The 10076-nt window shown below is 39.2% G+C and overlaps 1 long non-coding RNA gene across 1 annotated transcript; it reads right to left on the bottom strand.

The window, feature by feature from the left end:
• Positions 1-6909: 6909 nt before the first annotated feature.
• LOC125662778 (uncharacterized) lies at positions 6910-9104 on the bottom strand. The gene is made up of 2 exons (XR_007365516.2): positions 8781-9104; positions 6910-8134 (listed from the first exon to the last, which is right to left on the bottom strand). It is a non-coding gene; the product is annotated as an uncharacterized LOC125662778 (long non-coding RNA).
• Positions 9105-10076: the final 972 nt, after the last annotated feature.

Here is a 10076-nt window from a genome sequence, read left to right as displayed (position 1 = left end):
GCATGCGAATTAAGGAACATAGGGCACAGTCAACACCTGGGACTGTAAGAGACTCGGGCATTGGAGAGTCTGGGCGTAAAATAGAACATAATGCAGAGGAAAACTATGAGGCAAAAGGAGCAAGACCTAAAACTAAGCTTGATGCTCAGACAGAAGACTCGTATGTACTTTATAAAAGCAAAGACAGGTCTCGGTCGGAAACAACACCGATGTATCTAGAAACGCCAGACAATATGCCAAGAAATGTTACAACACGTAGAAGAAAGGACATGTTACAAGCACTAAATAATGCAGGTGCTCAAGAAAATTCAGATAAGTCTGGTAAGCTTAAACCAGCAACATATGATGGTTCAACATCGTGGTTAGATTATAAATCACATTTTAATGCTTGTGCCTGTTTGAACCATTGGTCTGAGGCTGAAAAGGGAATGTACCTTGCTGTTTCCCTCAGAGGCCAGGCTCAGGGAGTGCTTGGGAACCTAACTGAAACACTGCAAATGAATTTCAAGGAACTCTCAAAAGCCCTAGAAGAGAGATTTTCTCCAGCTAACCAAACAGAATTATATAGAGCTCAGCTAAGAGAGAGAAGACAAAGGGCTAGCGAAACCATACCACAGCTTGGACAAGATGTCAGACGATTAACACGCCTATCCTATCCTACTGCTCCAGCAGATGTTTGTGAGACGCTTGCTAAAGAGTATTTTATTGATGCTCTCACAAGCGCAGATATGCGTCTGAGGATAAAACAATCTAGACCACAGGACCTCAACGATGCTATCCGGCATGCAGTTGAGCTTGACGCTTTTGTAGGAGCGGAACGCAAAAAGTATGAAGAAACTGGTTTTCTTCGAGAAGTTGGAGATGATAATAAACGTGAAACTAAGCGTGAAAGTTTAGAAGAAACAGTTAGCTCTATGAAGGAGATACTGGGCAGGTTGCAGAAAGAAGTAAATGATATAAAATATGAAAAGAGAACTAAAACCGACAATGTGCCAAGAGTGTTCGAGAAGGGTTTTAAAGTAGGGATTCCAAAGAAGTGTTACAATTGTGGCAAACCTGGTCATTTAAAGAGAGACTGCAGACTTGCTCAGTCAAACAGAAGAGTTGATCAGAAGTTTCCACAACCAAACACAAGCAAAATTGACAAGACTGGCAAAGGCAAGCCCGACAGTTCTGGACATTTCAAAAAGACCACCCATAGTGGGAGAAAACCTAGACATGAGCATCAGGGAAGCATTGGAGTTCAAAGAAATGCTAATGAGCCAGGAATGTATATTAGAGGAAACATAAATGATATTCCTGTCCTGGCATTGGTTGATACAGGGGCTACAGTTACACTGGTATCTCGGAAGAAGTTTGAAGAGATAAATAAAAAGTGTAAACTGGAATTGGCTGAAACGAATCAGAGTATATTATCAGCGTCAGGAACGCCTCTACAAATATACGGAAAGACACTCGTGAAATGCAAGTTTGGCAAGAAAATATTGTATCAGACAATACTGGTTGCTGACATGACTGTTGATGCTGTTCTGGGCCATGACTGTTTAAAAGCTAACAAAGGCATAATTAATTTACATGAAAGAACGCTGCAGTTAGGAGATGAAACTCACTCTCTAGAATTTGAGGGAAGAATAGGGTGTTTTAGAATTGTGGCACTAGAAACGGTGTCGATACCATCAAAGACAGAAATTGTCACAACAGGAAAAGTTGTAGTTCCAGACAACAATGAGATGCATTTAGATGTTGGAGTGGTGGAGCCTGCAGAAACGTTTTTGAGTTCTGACAGAGGATTGGTTGGAAGGACAGTAGTGAGAGGTAGCTCTACCGTCCCAGTAAGACTTTTTAATCCATCTGGCGACAATGTAATAATTCACACAGGAACAACAGTTGGACAACTGTCACCCATAGAGTGTATAATAGAAGATGATTACAAACCTACAACTGCTGATGACAAATTGCCTGAGCACTTAAATGAGCTGTATATGAAGACTTGCCTGAAGATGAGTAAGACAGACGCAAATGAAGTTAAAACTCTTCTGTCGAAATATGCTCAACTCTTTACAAAGTCTGATAGTGACATGGGAAGAACAGGACTTGCTAAACATAGCATCGACACCGGGGATCACAAACCAATCAAGGACGTTCCAAGACGACTCCCAGAACACATGAATCCAGAAGTAGAAAAACACGTGAAGGAAATGATGAAGAACAAGGTTATAGAACCTTCAAATAGCCCTTTGTCTTCTAGAGTGGTATTGGTGAAAAAAAAGGATGGGTCTACACGGTTTTGTGTGGACTATAGGCGATTGAATGCAATAACTGAGAAAGACGCCTATCCAATTCCACGCATTGATGAGACCCTGGACCAACTGGCTGGCTGCAAATGGTTTTCAACCCTCGATTTACACTCCGGTTATTGGCAGATTGAAATGGACTCAAAAGACAAAGCCAAAACAGCATTCGTAACTCGAAATGGGCTATATCAATTCAATGTCATGCCCTTTGGGCTATGTAATGCCCCAGCTACGTTCGAGAGGTTAATGGAGTTAACTCTACAAGGTTTGCAGTGGGACATTTGTCTTATCTATTTGGATGATATCATTGTATATGCCAGAACCTCTAATGAAATGAAAACTAATTTGTCCAAGGTCTTCGACAAACTTGCAAAAGCTGGACTAAAATTGAAAGCGAAAAAGTGCACCCTATTTTCACGTAGTGTTGACTACTTGGGACATGTTGTGTCTGAAGAAGGCATTTCCACAGACCCAAAGAAGACTGAGGTTATCAAGAAATGGCCGCAACCTTGTAATGTAACAGAGCTAAGATCTTTCATTGGATTTTGTAGCTATTACCGTAAATTCGTACCAAACTTTGCAGTTTTGGCGAAACCATTACATGTGTTAACACAAAAGGGAATGAAATTCATCTGGTCTGGCGATTGTCAGGAGTCATTTGATACTTTGCGAAATAGATTAATCAGTGCACCCATTCTGGCACACCCGGACTTCACAATACCATTTATATTAGACACTGGTGCCAGCGATATGGCCATGGGCGCCGTGTTGTCACAAATACAAGACGGGGAAGAAAAAGTAATTTGCTATGCAAGTCGCTGTTTAAGCAAAACGGAACGAAAGTATTGTGTCACACGTAAAGAACTGCTGGCCATCGTCCATTTTGTGAAGTATTTCAGACATTATTTGTATGGGAAGCCATTCTTAATCAGAACAGATCACAGTTCATTACGATGGTTATTGAAAAAGAAAGATTCTGAAGGCCAGCTTGCAAGATGGATAGAAACACTTGCTACATATGAATTCCAAATTCAACATAGACCAGGGAAAATGCACACCAATGCAGACGCTTTGAGCCGCATCCCATGTAGACAATGTGGTTATGATAACTGCAATGGCAAAAGCCTGATAAGCAAAGGGCAACTTAGATCAGTCTTTGAAGAAAAGGATACAGACAGCATGTCGATGCAAGAAAGTCAAGAAGCAGATAAAGACATAGCTATGGTCAAGTCTTGGCTAGAAACAAATGAAAGGCCATCGTTTGAAGATATAAGAAGTACAGGATATTTTCTTAGATCACTATGGAGTCAATGGAAGAGACTGAAATTGACAAACGGAATTGTATGCAGACGATGGACAGTGTTGGAAACCAATAACGAAATACTCCAGCAAGTTATTCCTCTCTCTGACAGAAGAACAATCTTAAGACTATGCCATGATGACAGAACCTCAGGACATCTAGGAGTACATAAAACTTTGGCGCGAGTGAGACAAAGGTTCTACTGGCCTGGCTTACATCAAGATGTAAGACAATATGTCACAGGCTGTGACATTTGTACGAAGCGAAAGAACCCAAATAAGAAAAAGATAGCGCCGATGCAGATTGTTCCATCAGGGATGCCGTTGGAACGCATAGCGGCTGATATTCTGGGCGAACTACCAATTACGGAAAATGGCAATAGATATATTTTAGTGGTCTCAGACTACTTCACTAAGTGGACGGAGGCTTTTCCTATGCCAAATATGGAGGCTAAGACCGTGGCTAAGTTGATTGTAGAAGAATGTATTGTAAGATTTGGAACGCCCAAGATAATACATTCTGACCAAGGCAGACAATTTGAATGTGAGCTTTTCCGTGAAATGTGTAAACTTCTGAACATTCAGAAAACAAGGACCACGGCCTACCATCCCCAGTCTGATGGGATGGTAGAGAGATTTAACCGAACCTTAGCATGTATGCTAAGCGCATATGTACAGGAGAATCAAAAAGATTGGGACACTCATATTCCCTATATCATGATGGCATATAGGTCTGCAGAGCATGAGTCGACAGGTTTCACGCCGAACATGTTAATGCTTGGAAGAGAAACATCTTTGCCATTAGATTTGCAGTATGAGATGCCAGAGCCTCTTAAAGGTAGGAGTCCAAATGAATGGGCTTGGATTCTTAAAGAAAGGATAGAGAGAGCCCACAGTTTTGTTCGCAATTACACAGATGCTGCCATGAATAGACAGAAAAACTATCATGATATGAAGATGTCCTGGGAGAAATTTAAACCAGGTGATCAAGTTTTTATTTACTTTCCACAAAAGAAAATAGGTTGTTCTTCGAAGCTCACTTCGTTTTGGGGTGGGTCTTTCGAAGTCCTTGAAAAGTGGTCAGAAGTGCTCTATGCTGTTAACTGTGGAAGAAAAGGTGAAAGGCAGATAATACATTGCGATTTAATGCGAAAGAAGAGGGACCAAATCCTCCGAGGGGAAGATTCCGGTATGATAACCGAGTTGTTAGACAGTGACATTGAAGCAGATGAAATAGAGCAAGAACCTGATAGAATTGTTGAGAGTGTCGATGAACTTCTTAAGTCTACCAAACCAAGACGAAAATGTGGTCCACCAAAGTGGTTAGAGGACTATGAGTCCTATTAGAGATGCATAAAACTTTTTAAAAAAAATGTTAACTACAGCAAATTGTTTTATCTTATTTTGTAGAAAATGCCAAACCTGAAAGTAACTAAAGCCAAAGTAAGAAATCAATGTCCATTGTGTGATGGAGAAGTGCAGAATAATCATTGGCCTGAACATTTAATGAATTGTACGGGTGGAATGTTTCCATGTGGAACATGTGGAAAATTATTCAAGAAGAAGGAATATCTGGTCAGACACGAGAAGAAGTTCCATGAGAAAGAATCAACGAATCACAATGGTGTGGAGAGCGACGAAGAGTGGGTTAAACAGGATCCAGGGAATTTAATTGGACAAGTATCCAGCTCAAGTGAAAGTTCCAGTGATGAAGATGAAACATGTGAAGGAAGGCCAGAAGAAATCAAAATGCAGAAATCTCAATCCGTACCAAAATAAGATAAAACTGATGATGAGAAAGAGAGACGCCAAACAAAACCGGGAAACAGTAGTCCTTTGGAAAAGGGCAGAGTTGTGCGAAAGCGACTGAACCAGCTCCAGTGTTCGCACCAAAGAGAACAACACCAGTGGTGTCAACCCAAAACAGTGGAACATGCACAGCATCCATACAGAATTTCAGTTTTGGGAAGACATACACGTCTTCTAGTACTCAGACTGAGAACCAGTCTACTGAGGGACAAAAGAAAGTCCTCAAGAAACGAAAGTTGCATAAAGTCGTGTCGACCTACACCAAAGATAACAAACATGTTGACGAAATTATGGAAGAAGAAGAATTCGAATATGAGGAATAAATGACAATGATTTAAAAAAGACACGGACAGAAAACCGTTTACGATTGAAACTTTGTAGTTTACTTAAAGATAACTATAATAATACTGAGAGAAAAAAATTGCTTGTTTCTTTGTTCCATATGCAGGGTCGCATATATTTCGGAGGCGTGGGTAATGTAATGAAAATTCCTTTGATTATGTAAATGAGGCAATCAGGGTCAATCAAAGTCTTGTCAATGATTAACTATTCCTTGTGTGTTGTACATTGTCTCAAACGTTTTGGAGACTAGTATATGGGTCAGCAGAATTGAGCGAGGTATAAATAGAAGGCGTTTCTGCGCATCCAAGTTAGTTTGCTGGTAGACGGAGAAGAGAGAAGATCGTATCTCACATCCAGAATTTAGGTAAGGTTTATTGTCTCATATGCGGGACCTCAAATTACTGCGGGTGGACCATTTGAGACATTATTCCTTCAGAAGATAGCCCGGGAGCAAATGCTCAAATAAATAAAGGGTTGAAACTTGTAGTTTGAAACAGCGTCTGAAACAGTGGTTTCAGACCAGAGGCTGAAACACGAGTGATTAAACTAGGCAAGGAATAGTTAGAGGAAAATCATATAATAAATCAATAAGGAAATAATCACAGTGTTTGATTCAAATTGATTTATTATCATTGTTTAGAGCTATAGTTTAATGCAATCATTAAGAAACGTAGGAAACGTTTACGAAAAATTATTATCCATGGTTTGAACCCACATTACACGTTACACATATTATGCATATGGCATGGACCTGTATTTTGCAAGAATTGATATAAATAATATATTTTATGCTCTTTGCTTATTCCATTCTATCAGTATGTAATTGACAAATGATTTCTTCGCATTTATTTCATAAGAAACTGCAAATACTTGCTTGCACTTGCAAGTATGCAAGAAAAACTTTTTTGTGCATTTTTTTTCTAAATTATCTAATCTTTCGGAATGATGCATTGGTATACAATAAATATTTTGTAATTTTGAGCAAAGCATAATGTTTTAAAATGTGATTTTATTTGTTTCGCATTTCCCTATATATAACTATCGGAGATGTGCACTGGTCGAGTCCACCTAGAAAAAATCATTCAGGTGTGACAATCACATTTGGGGTATATACGGGTAGAGTAAATTAGGCTACCTGAGAGAAATATGGCGGATAAGATGAAAAAGGTGTACGTATTTATTAATTCATGTCAGCTTTAATTAAGGAGATATCATTGGTGTCCAGAATGTTTTTAATTTCTAGAATGATCTGTTTGATTTCAGTCATTCTGTGTGTTATTTCGTCTTCATGTTTCTCTAATACAGCCAAATGTTTAGTTTTCGTTTCCTCAATGCCTGCTTTCCGTCGGTTGACAAGGGGGTTGACCTCGCGGTGCCAAACTTCTCCTTGTTCGGCAGCTTTGGTCAATTTCCCGTAATTCGCTTCTAACTCGGCTTTTTTCAGTTTGGCCACCGTACGCCATTTCTTCATATCGGGGATAAATTCTGGTCTTGAGTTCCTCTAAATCCCTTTGTAAACTTTGTGTTTTAGAGCTGAGTTTTTCCAGAACATCAAATAACTTGTGATCTTCATGTTCACCAGAAATGACGCAAAAAGAGCAGACAGGAATGTCGTATTTTTCGCAAAAACATTCACAATTTTTGTGGGCGTGTTTCACACATTCCGAATATTTAGGTGTAAACTTTCTGTGTAAATGATACGGTACGATATCGTGTTTTTCAGAGGAATCTGAGAGATGTTTCTCCATCGTCAACTTCCCACATTTATGTAGCAATATTCCATTATCACCTGCATATGGTGTTTATATATCTCAACTGATTCGATATGCAAGAGCTTGTTCTGGGTATATTCAGTTTTTAAATCGAGGTAAGCTACTGACAAACAAGTTGATGGTACAGGGATTTCAACAGTCTCGATTGAAGTCAGCATTTCGCAAATTCTATGGTCGTTATAACGATCTAGTTCGTCAATACAACCTCGCATTGGGTCAAATGCTGTCTGACGTGTTTCATACCGATTGTTAAGCCGTTCTTGGCACACGGATTTTGACTGCGGATAACTCCGTTTACCTGATCAGGATATGGGGCTCACGGCGGGTGTGACCGGTCAACAGGGGATGCTTACTCCTCCTAGGCACCTGATCCCACCTCTGGCGTGTCCAGGGGTCCGTGTTTGCCCAACTATCTATTTTGTATTGCTTGTAGGAGTTGTGAGATTGATCACTGTTCGTTATCTTCACCTTGCATGTTTACTGACACAGTCAGTACAAAGATTCATATCACAAAGTTTACAGTGACTCTTTAGAGGTTCAGTCTCACAGAAGTCACAAAGTAGGACGTCCTGAGCACGCGGATCCATCTCTGGGGTCAGAGGTCACATGAGTAGTTTACTGTCAATGACAGAAATTAAACTGGTTAATAAAATAATTTATTTACATTTAATGATGTTTTGTTAATACATGTACATTACATTTCTGGATAAAATCACGCAGTGGCGTAGCTTCCATTGAGGCAACCGAGGCAGCTGCCTCGGTAAGAAAAGCACCTTTTACGTTGTTAAAATGTCGATAGCTTCAAGGGGGGGGGGGGGGGGGGGGGCTGCGCCACCCAGACCCCCTGCCTCGGTAATATTCGAACCCAAGCTACGCCTATGTTACGTACTTTTCTTTTCAACTTAAACTTTATACATATATTACACAAGATAAGAAATAAATATTTAGGTTTCTTGTTGGTAGCATACAGAAAATATACTCAAAGGAAGAATGAGTTAATATCTACCGAAATGACGAGACTTAATTCCAACTTAGAATTACACATAACATGACGAATGGGTTATTTATTCGAAATTCATAGATAAAATGTATAACATAGACCCCAGCCCCACCACCACGTGAATTACTTGAAATTAAGATGCTCGGTATAAGGATATCTACCTTAGTTTTAACTATTTCACTCATTGAAACAATTATCTAAATAAATACATTTCTAACAATTTAGAGACAGTGTAATGTGTATTGTAAAACAATGTTGTCTAACCTGCAAATATTCAAAATGGCCTCTGCACAGCCGCCTCTTCCTGGTATATCGACCTGATGATGATGAGTGAAGTTAATGTTTGGGCCCGGCTACACTATATATATAGACCTTCCGTCCTGTCACGTGATGACGGGAAATGTGATGATTTACCCATATACCAAATTCAACTATATTATTCATTTCCATTGCTACTCAAACTGTTCAGGGGTGGAGAGAAAAAAAATAAAGGGACGTGACCTAAGTTTGCACTCCCCCCTTTAGATCCGCCATTGTTGTTTCTGTGGCCCTCAAATAATTATTGCTTCACAAATTTAAGCTTACGTTTCGACTTGAAATATATTTCTTTAATTCATTTAGTTACTTCACCAAAGTATTTCACGGAACATCATGGTAACCGACTAGCAGAAACTGTGTTGTGTGAGATTGACCCTGTCCCTATAACCTCAGTGTAAAAACAGTCCGTAATGGTAAAAATCAGCACTAAATCTGGCATAATCAAATGAATAATATGAACATATATTACCCTTTACATTGGGTCCTAGAGGATGATATCATTTAAGATGTTAACGAAAGTTGCATTCTATCAGTTGTTTAAATTACAAAGGTCTGCCTTTCTTCTCTATAATTTTATAGATTCTCAAAATTATACGCGATAAGCTTCAAACTTTGAGAAGGATAGTTTCGGCTCAATAGGCACGCACATAGGTTAGGCGTCAGAAAAGAGACCATTTGATAGAAGGTGAAGGAAGAAAGTTTAAACCAAATTACACTCTAAAGATAAGAGTAAAAGTCTTTTGCGCAAGCTTCTTGTTGGAATTACCCCTGCACCTTGAACTTTACACACGAGGACCGATCTGTAGAATATAAAACTACGTTTCTTGGTACGGAGTGTGTATTTCATGCAGTGGTTCATATTTTTTATGTTTGTCTGGCCGTCTAAAGAATACCTAATGACAGACAGTGATCGATCTCATAACTCCTATAAGCAATACAAAATGCATTTTTATGAGTTAAAGTTCATCTTGTTTTTATTTAAGGTAGTACTCTACATCTTCATAATGGCTGACTTCCTTTAAAAACATGGATGAAAAAATCGATATCAGCAATATTTGACTTTTCCTTTTCCATTTAAATACCTAGCCGAGTAGCTCAGTAGGTTAGAATACCGACTGCTGAACTGTAGGTCTCGGGTTTGAGTCCATCAAGGGTTTTTAATTTTTTTTTTTAGAGTACCTACTACTAAAACTGTGTTTTTTGACAAAATAAAGTCAATTTGAAAATTTTCAACTTCAAAAT

Source organism: Ostrea edulis, chromosome 8 (assembly GCF_947568905.1).
Source record: "Ostrea edulis chromosome 8, xbOstEdul1.1, whole genome shotgun sequence".
Classification (NCBI taxonomy): Eukaryota; Metazoa; Mollusca; class Bivalvia; order Ostreida; family Ostreidae; genus Ostrea; species Ostrea edulis.
The sequence above is the reverse complement of the archived record's forward strand: the minus strand, read 5'-3'. Positions and strand labels throughout refer to the sequence as shown.